The sequence below is a fragment of the Hesperophylax consimilis genome, chromosome 4 (genome assembly GCF_061612785.1).
Source record: "Hesperophylax consimilis isolate HC1 chromosome 4, BYU_Hcon_1.0, whole genome shotgun sequence".
Classification (NCBI taxonomy): Eukaryota; Metazoa; Arthropoda; class Insecta; order Trichoptera; family Limnephilidae; genus Hesperophylax; species Hesperophylax consimilis.
In genome coordinates, this window is record NC_142839.1 from 5,009,961 (window position 1) to 5,021,937 (window position 11,977).

Here is an 11,977-nt window from a genome sequence, read left to right on the forward strand (position 1 = left end):
GACGATGGTAGGCTGACAACCAATATATTAATATAAATAATATAATAATTAATATAAATACATATTTATAGTCCATAAAACATATTATCTTGATTTTAAATTTCGTAGAGCCATTGCAATGATAGATTCTGATTGGTAGTCTCCTACTAGGGTCAAACTCAGGTAATCTTCTATTCTGGAACGAAGTACACATTATTATGTACGACTAGGTACTATGTATAATTTTTGTATTCAAATTATATTTGTGAAATGTAAATTAAATTAAGACTCACAGAATTTAGTTAAATTAAATAATTTTTGCCTGCATTGGATTACGAACCCGTGAACTTTGGGCTAATCGCTCTGCAACAAAGGTCAGCATGCTCTTATCCGTCCAGTTTCTCACTGGTCCAAATTATCTGACCAATAATTACGTCGAAAACGCGCACACCTTTTACGCTTGAGATTTTTTTGTACGCATTCCTAACAATTGTGTGGCGTAGTGTAAAAGTATGAATGTCGACTTTTTTCAGTATTGAGATTAGTTTACCCATAAAAATATCGTAAAGTAAAACGGTTCAGCTCATTTTTAATCACACATTAAAATAAAACTTTAAATCTAAGTATATACACACGTATAAAGATATTAATGTCAAGAAGTTTTTGTAATAAAAAAAGTTGCATATCAAAATAATATGACATAAAGTAGTATTTTACGTAACATAATAAACGTGTCATAAATTTTATAAACTGAATAACCATTTACGATACTTGTTACATACGACGGATGTTTATCAGTTGTTTTAGTGGAGCCCCTAAGGTTTAATCATTTATTGAAAAAATTTAATACTTTTTTCGCAAATTTTATTATTAAGGCGATGCACTACGTCGTGTAATATTTTAAATTGAGCCGCTATCAATAACAACCCTTACGTAGATGGCGATAAGGTTTAAATTCCCGCTTAACACCATCCGCCTGTTTTGATTTATGCAAGAAAAAAACATGGCCAAAAAGTGCCTTTTATTTTATTTTGTGGATGTTCAGACCTAAATATTTAATTTTATTTCGATCATTTTATAAATTACTTAATTTGCCACATTATACAATAAGATCATAACCGAAAATAGGTTCGTAAGTAGGAGATTTTGAACCATAAAGCAATTTTCATGGGCCTTATACATTATTTTTTCTGGGCTTATAAAAAGACTTTATTATTTCAAAGGCCAAGATGTATTCTACTTGCAGTATTTAATTAAAGCATCTGAAAAATTTTGTAGGTGACCAAATTTTCAAACCAAAAACCCATGATTTTGCATTACTACGTATGGCATCGCCTTAACCGTGACCGGCTAGCGGGAATTTCCTATCGCTTTAGGGAGGGATTCATATTCTTATGGCACTACCTGTGTAAGATTGTAGACTATGTGAAACATTGCCATCCATCAAAATTTTCATAAAATCGGCAGAAAGTCATGCAAAATTTGAACTTTGCAAATTTGTTCTCTTTTTACGTCTTCTTTTGTATTACTACTCATAGTCGATTTTGGTTTAAAAACCAATAAACGTGTTTATGAAGGTACCTAGTTACGAGTACCTACATCCCTGCACTGGGTATATGATAGTGATGTGATGAACTTTTTCAGCAGAGGGGTTGCTTCGCCTATTTTTTAAACAAACAACCCGCGACCTACAAGTGGATTTGTTTTGTTTTCATTGAGGGGGGGAGGGGTTGACAGCGAAATTCAAGATTTAAGGTTTCTGTTGATTTTTTTGAATTGCGTGTTTTTCAAACCGATTCTACAAATTTAGTTTCATTTAGAATGCAGCGTAAATTAACCCAAACCCTATAAAAAAATTGCTATCCAGGATTTTCAAGAACAACCCCAAACATTATGATTTGTGTCTATAGCCAGTGGGCCGTATGAAATTGGCAAGCAGGCCGCAACAATTGGGCCTCGGGTTGTGCATCACTGGTTTGTGACAAGTACATTTTTACAACCGAAAAGCATAACAATCCCAATTATTAATGACAAGTGGGATTTTAGAAGCGGTACAAGCTAGTGATATTAAGATAAATAATTTGTAATATTTTTCTTGGAATCCTTGAACCAGGTGATGATATTTATAATGCGTGGATTGTTTTGAGGAGGAAATTGAGAAGCGAGAACTTTAAAACAATCATCGAGTATAAAAAGTAATACATAGTCGTATTTTGAAAACATATTATACATAAGACTTAAAAAAAAACAAATTTGGTTGAAACGAGTAATGTCTATAAGGAGCAAATTTATTCGGTCCTCTCGTGCTCGTTATAACCAAGTTTGATTTTACCATCATCATTGATGTGGTGTTTCACAGCTGAATGTCCAATTATTTGGTTATTACCAGCAGGCAAGATTATTATAATATATTATTAACCTCGATTTAAAAAAAAACTAATTAAATTAAATTAATCTCCAATACCGAGGTAATAATAATGCCTGCTGGTAGTAACCAAATAATTGCAAATTCATCCGTGAACCATCACTTAGCAACCAAGATGGGAATATTGTAAAAAAATCAATGTATACCTCTCCCCAAAATGTTGTGTATATAAACCATAGTTTGGGGAATAATTGCACCAGTATGAAGATAAGATGACTATAATAACATGAAACCGGTCATGATCAATTTATAAAACAAGTGGAAAAAGTTTTAAATTGTTTCAATATATCATTATAATGAATTTCCACCACGATTGTCAGTATCAAAAATTGAAGCCCTGAAGGTTTAGTACTGATGAGGACTATACCACTGTCGAGAAATACTTACCGCAAAACGCAAAAAAAAAAAATTGTTGGTCCTCGAAGCTTGACCCCGTTCATGAATAAATCCATGTTGATCCAGCTATGGATAAATTTACATAATTATGAAGAATAAGAATTCATAAGGACGGGTTGTTTCATGGAATTTGAACAATTCATCAAATTTCAACGTTAATTTGAGAGTTCTGTGAATGTCCTATTCAATTTCTGTTACTATATCATTATAGGCCAGTTACTTGACAGAACTGAAATAAAACAGAAATTGAAAATTAACTTTAAATTTGATGAATTATTAAAATTATGTAAAACTACCAGTCCTCAATCAATATCGGTGATCTAAACTAACCAGTATATTCCATGGTTACCAAAATACTTACTATATGTTAACTAAATACTTGGCTTAGTGGGTAAATTTTGGATACCAAAATTTATAATTAATAAGCGCAAGAAATCGGTTATTTAAACCAGACAATAAATCAAAATTAATCTTAAGTACATATTGATTATTAATGTTCGCCGAATTCTCGAAGCTTAAAAAAAACACTAATCTTAGGATTATGTGAATAGGTTAGGGCAGGTTAGGATTTGTCGCAATAAGCAGAATAACATTATTGAAGAAGAAGATAATACTAACGAGTCTAAACGAAACATGAAACAAAACAAAACATAGAAAATAAAAGAAATATAATGGTCTCAACTGGGAATGGAACCCAGGATGTCTATCTTACCGGGACAATGTCTTTATCAATTAGTAACATTAGTTCTAGTACCATTAGTTTGTAGTGACAAGGAACAAGTATCCTACGGAGTACCACAAGGCAGCGTACTTGGCCCAATCCTATTTCTTATTTATATTAACGATCTTTGTCACCTCGAAATAGACGGGGAAATTATAAGCTTTGCTGATGACACTGTGTTACTTTTTAAGGCCACTGACTGGAACACACTAATCACAAAAGCTGAAGTTGGCCTAAATATTACAAAAAAATGGCTTGACTCTAACTTATTAACTTTAAATATAGATAAGACTAAATTCATAACCTTTAGCATAAACTCGAGAGGCCAACCCGCCAAAAACATCTACCTTAAAATACATTCCTGTCACTCAGCGAGCATCCCATGCAATTGTCCTCCAATCACACAAACCGAAAATATAAAATATCTTGGTATATACTTCGACCGATATTTAAAATGGGACAGACATATTGAATCGGTTAAAGGAAAGATAAATAAGTTGATTTACTTTTTCAAAAACGTGAGAAATATACTGAACATATTTGATATTAAGAATATATACCTCGCAATAGCACAATCTATAATGGAATACGGCATTATTGCCTGGGGCTATGCCAGTAAAAAATACATAGACTCACTATTTAAAGCTCAGAAAACCTTAATAAAAGTAATACTTAAAGTACCAATACTAACACCCACTTCAACCATATTTAAACAATTCCCAGTGTTGAAGATTCAAAAACTATATTCAAAACAAATACTTACTTTCCTTTACAAGAACCTAAACACATTTAAAACTTCACAAACTTCTCGCAATACCAGAACAAGACATGCACACCAACTACTAATACCAAAAACCAACACATCCTTTGGACAAAAACACTACAGATTCCAGGCTATAAAACTATTCAATTCACTTCCAACACAATATAAAACATCTAATCTTACAGAATACAAAAAACACATATGGAACTGGCTTCAATCCTGTTAATATTTAATTTTTTATATTTCACTTTTTTGGAATAACTATGGAAAAACTACTGTTATAACTATGGAAAAATCGATTTTATATTTTAATTTTTAATGTTTCTCTGTGTAACCAACTCCACTGTATTGTTTTAGAATTATATAACTTTACAATTGAAAAAGTCCTCCACAACACAGGTGAACTCCTAGCGTGGAGGACAATATACTATACCATTGTTTAACAAATATATTAAAGCATAAATAAAAAAAAATAAAAAAAAAAAAAAAAATGATGTATGATGTATCGTACTGTTGCTCATATTTTGCTCCAATAACATGAATTCTGTAATAGTGGATTATCAGATTAAGATTCAAATTTAAAAATAAGTTTTGGGTCAAAGTCGTGACTTCTTAACAAATCCTTACACATCTTTTGGAGCTGTAAAATGATAGTTGCGTACGCGGAGAAAACTTGATAGGAAATATCGCTAATTTATAAACATCTGATCTAATTATTCGTTTTCCTGTTAAAAAAGGGACTGGAGGCCTATAACGAATGATTTAACAAATTTCAAGTAAAATCACTAGAGCGCGAATATGTTATGAGGAAGTCGGAACACGTATTCTTTAAAATAATAATACTTTTGCATCTCGTCCATTTAATTCAATTCAAACATCCATCACTCCTGGACCCATTGACCCTCAGATTCCTACCCACCCATCATATATTTTCCTTCTCAGGTCTTCCTTTCTTTCCTTTCCTTAAGAAAACCCCCCTACACAGCGTCCCCAAAGTTAAAATAGGCTCTGAGGAAAATTATTTCCTTATGGCTTCCTTTGTAATGATTTTTTTTTTTTTTTTTTAAACACTTACAATGTGAATTTATTAACTTGCGTACTTTTAGCAATAGGCGATCTAAATTACTAAGTTATTTTAGTATGTAGTAAGCTGAATCATTTTTTGCAAGTAGGAAATATTTAATAATTATTCGATCGACCGGTTTTTAATTGAGGAATTAAGTTGTTAATTTTGTCGTAAAGGAATCATTATATAATTAGTAATTATAATACGCAGTAAAAAACACTGCACTATTATTTATGCATCTACTTGTTTTCATCAAAATGAATTACTGTAAACCTGATATGATTTGAACACATTTGCCCTGATGATGGACGCTTTAATGCTGTCCGAAATATTGGCTAATAAATGAGGTAGCGTAACACGGCATAAAATACTATAAACCTGTCTAGAAGTTAAAAATGGTTTTACACCATTCAAGAGTACAGTATTTACATTATTTATTTATTTATTTATTTAGGAACATAATATTTGAAGCCGCATGAAATGACAGCGTGGAAGGAAAATAAGAAAGAAGATGACTGAGAAGTACCTGGCTATTCACAATCAATATTTTATCGCTGCCACAGATAAAAAACTGCTAAAAAGATTTGTTTTCAGGGTGGATATTACCATAAAACATGGTGATCAGTTTAGTTGATTACATTAAAATTCCAAGATATTTTTGAGCGATTTGTTTCCCTCGTGACTTCTGCGTGAATTTATTATTAATTTAAAAAACGATAGGTGTAAAGATCTGAATAGCCTGGCACTTCCTCACCTTCCTCTTCCCTATCTCCTTCACCTCCCCACTAACTTCAGCCTTACAATATACCCCAATTGGGGATGCCATAGTCTCACTGGCTCCAGACGGTTGGGAGCAGTTGCAACTCTTGTGCGCTTCCATATAAAAAAATAAAATTGGGTGGTGGGTATGGGTACCGCCGCACAGTGGGCTGAAAATCGGCTTTCATAGACATAGAGACTTGAATTTTCAAGGGTATTTTTTTTGGCTAGAAATGGATTCTGCTGATCATTACTATGCTATAAAATGTCGTACGAAGCAATTGCGTGTACAAATGAAGGAGTTATAATTTTTTTAAGAAAAATTTGTATGGCGCTGACATTAAAAATGAGGCTATCTCTGGAATCATAAGGTTGGCCGTTCTATCCTTACATACAGATAATACTACTATTTATTTGTATTTTTTTGACATACTTCATATTGTGGCGCAAGGTGCGATTTTTTTTTTTTAAATCCTCAAAGTTGAAAAAAACCCTTTTTAATGTTGATGATTCATTTTAATGCTTAAATGCTTTTAGGCTTGCAGTGTAAATAAAATATTGTAAACTAGACAAAGCATACTCATATGTAAAGCATTTAAGCATTAAAATGAATCTTCAACATAAAAAAGTTTTTTTTTCAACTTTGAGGATTTAAAAAAAAAAAATCACAAGTTTCGCCACAATACGAAGTATGTCAAAAAAATACAAATAAATAATAGTATATTTGTGTGTAAGGATATAATGGTCAACCTTATGATTCCAGAGATAGCCTCATTTTTAATGTCAGTTCCATACAATTTTTTCTTAAAAAAATGATGACTCCTTCATTTGTACACGCAATTGCTTCATACAAATTTTTATAGCATAGTAATGATCAGCAAAATCCATTTCTAGCCAAAAAAATACACTTGAAAATTCAAGTCACTATGTCTATGAAAGGCGATTTTCAGCTCACTGTGCACAGTGTTTTGGCTTGGAGTGTAAATAAAATATTGTAAACTAGACAAAGCATACTCATATGTAAAGCATTTAAGCATTAAAATGAATCATCAACAAAAAAAAGATTTTTTTTTCAACTTTAGGATTTTTAAAAAAAAAATCGCACCTTGCGCCACAATATGAAGTATGTCAAAAAAATATAAATAAATAGTAGTATTATCTGTATGTAAGGATAGAACGGCCAACCTTATGATTCCAGAGATAGCCTCATTTTTAATGTCAGCGCCATACAAATTTTTCTTAAAAAAATTATAACTCCTTCATTTGTACACGCAATTGCTTCGTACGACATTTTATAGCATAGTAATGATCAGCAGAATCCATTTCTAGCCAAAAAAAATACCCTTGAAAATTCAAGTTTCTATGTCTATGAGAGGCGATTTTCAGCCCACTGTGCGCCGCCTCAGTAACGATTCATTGGATAACCAACAACTCTGCCATTGGTCACCCCAAGTGGTTCGTTTCGTTTAGTGACTAAAAAAATAATTTTACCATATCTACTGTGTTAATATAATGAAAAATACAATAAAAAATAATACATCGCAAATAGTCGTTTTTTGGTAATTTTTTTAATTTTCATGCTACAAATTTGTGTTCCAATCCAATTTTATAATTAATGCCCTTCAATATGCATTTTAAACCTTTTTATTTTATATTTCAACATATTGCAATGGTAAATATAATATTTTTTTAATAATTACTTTAACTAACCAATAAATAATTTCCAAAGATGGTTCTTGAATTATTATTTTTTTCATTCTTTAATGGTCTATACTTTATAATATAAAACATAAATAAATGGTGTTCTACATATTTGCTATATTAATTAACAAAAAAAAATATTTAGTTTGGTTAGGTATTTTGGTATGAAATCCAAATTTAAGTTTTGTATGAAAAGGTTCGCGCAGCCGTTCCCCTTAGTAAGCGTTGAAAGGTGGTTTGAAAGGGAGGTATGTAAATACGAATGATAGAGGGAGCGCGCTAATATTTAAAAAAAAAAACGATTGCAATTAAGCGAAAATCGTGAAAATATTTAATAAAACAAGACGCGTTTGAAATAGAGCAAAAATCTCTCGAAAAATGTTTTAGTTGCATTTAAAGATAGACTGTGTTTTTTTTCATGCCTATAACATAATAAATAACAGAACAAAACATGTTTTTAAAAATTTTCGGAGCTTACATAAAAATAATAATAATTTAACGTAATATTATATTCAAGATGTACCACCATAATAAAGCAAGGTTTGTGTGTTTAGGGGATGTGTTATTATGCTCGTTATTTATATGTTAAAGTATTCAACAATTATTACTCGAGCGATATTTGATATAATATACCAAGTTTGCAAAAACGTTTTGAGCGATCGCTTGCCATAGTGTGCCAAATTTATACAACCTAAGAATACGGGATAAACTGTGAAATCTAGGTAGATTAATTGGCTTTAAACTGCAGTAAGCTGTTTCATATGTTTCCATATTAATATATTGAGGAATTGTGTTAATTAAATAGCATGGCTAATGTATATATATAAATAGACAAATGGCCGTTTCCTCCTGGATATGGTTTTCTTCGATTTTCCATATTCCCACAGGCGAATGCGGAGGAATTCCCTACAATAAGGCGCAGCTGAATCTACCCCCCCGCCCCCCCGATACCAACATAACACAAATCAAATCAAATAAAAAATTATTTATTGTAAAATAAAAATTACAAAAGGTGTAGCTTATGGGTAGACCCCATTTCTTCCAGCTAACCACATTTATTTAATTACAATGTTTATATAATATTATTTGTTTTATTATAATAATTACAATGTTTATACAGATAAAATAACAATATACCAATGAAAAAATAAAAAAAATACATATATATACCAATAAAAATAGGCGTTTCATTTACGTGAGGTATTCACTCAACGTGTAGTGACATTTATTAACAAGGAAAGTGTTTAGTAACGATTTGAATTTGTGTGTATCTTGTATTTGTTTAATGTTATGTGGAAGGTTGTTATATACTTTAATGGTCATGTAGTATGGTCCTTTTTGGAATATTGTTTTGTTTGCTTTTGGTATTAGTAAGTTTTCTGTGAGCCTTGTAGCGTATTTATGTGTTGAGTTTTTTAGTGGGAACTTGTCTGTAGATGATCGCACTAACATGCATAACTCCATTATATATATGTCTGTGACTGTCAGAATTTTCAGATTTTTAAACATAGGTCTACATGAATCTAAACGATCAGAGTTTGTAATTTTTCTTATGCATCTCTTTTGTATGATGAAAATATCTTTAGCGTTTACCGAGTTTCCCCAAAAAATAATACCGTATTTTATTATTGAATATACATAACCATAGTATGCGGCTATTACTGATTCGGTGTTTAATATTTTTCTCAAGGTACCCAGAACATAAGAAAAACTACTGATTTTTGCAACAATTTTTGAGACATGTTCTTTCCAGTTTATGTTAATAGGTATCTAATTCTATTCCCAGTAGTGAACAGGTTTGGGAAGGTTCGATAATATTATTATTAATGTTTACATTTATATTTAAGGGTGTAGCTTGCACTGGACAAAATTTTAAGATTTGGGTTTTGTTTGTGTTGAGTGATAGATGTTGCGATAACAGCCAGTTTGCTATTAATTGGCAAGACTCGTTAACTTGTTTGTTAAATTCGTCAACGTCTCCATTACATTCAAACAACAAAGCGGTGTCATCAGCAAACATTGAACACAAACACAAACAGACATGTATGTAGTATATGGCCGCTGTCGGCTGCTGGTGATGCTGAAGAAAAATAATATGATGCTCCAAAACATGCAATTTTAGTAGGGTTTTTAGATAACAATTTTTTTAACTACCGAGAAAACACAAGGCTTCCAAGTCTATAATAGCCAGGTAACATTTTAAACACCCATATGAGGTAAAAATTGTGAGGCACACATGTCGCCGTTCTATTTGTATAAAGAAAATTAACTTTAAATTCAGCCAAATTAAATGATTCACAACTTCATGGAATATAAGAATCTAGAAAGTCATTTAAAAAAATTTAATATATGACACCAATCGCTCGAGTGGTTAAGTTGCAATTTAAAAATCTTTATTGTGATTTATATTTCTGTTTCATTCACGTAATGTTTTAAAAAATTAAGATATTTATAGTTAAATTTCACAATTGCTTTTTTACATAAATATGAATCAATTGCATCTTATAACACTGTCTGACCGGAGAATTATGTCAAACCTGGTTGTTTTACACAGAGTCCTTCACAATTAATTCACAGTCCTGCCATCGTTGCCACTAATAAATTCCATGTGCCGACTATCATATACTATATTACATACACAACCAACTATCAGATGCACTCACTAACCAATAGGATGCATGATCTGGGCAATAAGTTTGGGGGTACTATTGATATATTTATTGACTCCATTTATATCACTAAGTGTAACCTATACCAGCACTTTCTTGAATCCGTTGGTAATGTAGTTTTAGTGATTTGTCTTATATGTAGTATTGTTCTAGTTTATATACTATTTTATTTTACTGTTACATGTTTTACTGATACTGTTTTATATTTTAGTTTATTAGTTTACTGTTATATATTCCTTATTTTTTTGTGTAATTTTTCATAGATATACTCTGTTTTTAAAATCCACGTAAACCAAATAAAATATAAATATTTGCAAACCATCAGAACACCAAAAAGTAACTTTATTAAGTCACTGCTTGTGTACACAATGTTAATCGTTTTTTTTTGTTCAAAATACTATTGTCGTATTAAATAATCAAAAACATACGTAGATAAATAAATTACACTGATTTGCGAAACGTGTTTGGGTCGCAGATTGGCAGCGCGTCATATCCGCGATATTTTACCGCAATAATTGGAGGAACCAATTTATATTTTAGCCAACTCACTCGGTAAATCGCCACGGACTACATCGTATGATTGTATAGAGTTATAGAACACCGAGAGTATGTCGTGTTTGTGGAGTGTACGATTATATGAGCGGAAGGTACGTACGATCAAGGTGAACGGGCGGTATGTCCAATTGAACAAACAGGGTTCAAGTGCCTACGTATCGCGAGAACATTCAATACTATTTGCAACAAATTCCAAATATGTGAAATTAATGATTTTCTGCGTTTTGGAACAAGGGCGTTCATTCATAATTCCTTATCAAATAATAATTCCATTTAAAAAATATATATATCTACATCCACATTCTAACTTAAATACTGGTATTTTTTGAAAGGTCGTTTTCATGATTAAATTAGTTCTCCAAGATTGAATATTTTTAAGTCCGCCAAAACGATCGCAATCTGAGCAGTAAGAAGCGGGAGGGTGCATGACGTCATCCGTGCTCTGAACGTCCTGTGGTTAGTGAGCAGTAGAGCATTTTGTATTGAGATTTTTTTATTCTTTAGTTAAGAATTCCAGTACATTTTTATCAATGTTCACCGTCTAACCAAATTAAGGATTTTTTAATATTAAAATTCATACTGAATTTGATTGTTTCCGTTAGATTTTGTTATCCTCGCCAAATACAAAGCCCGTTCACTGAAGTCTACACGGTATCATCGATGTACCTACGTCACGCCACGGCAGTACGGCGGGTTCTCGCCAGCGGGCTATTTTCATTGCTTTTACGTACATTTGAAATGAATTTAACAAAACCTTATAAAATATCAGAAGATACTACGATCTAAGTTAAAATCACCGATAAAACTAAAAAGACAACCACAAATCATCTCGAAAACTCAGATCAACATACCTAACTGCAAAATACAAAACTGTATAGCGACCTCTCCCTCTTGTTATCAAAGTACGCATGTAACAGAAAGAGATGTTTAATTATTACGTTGT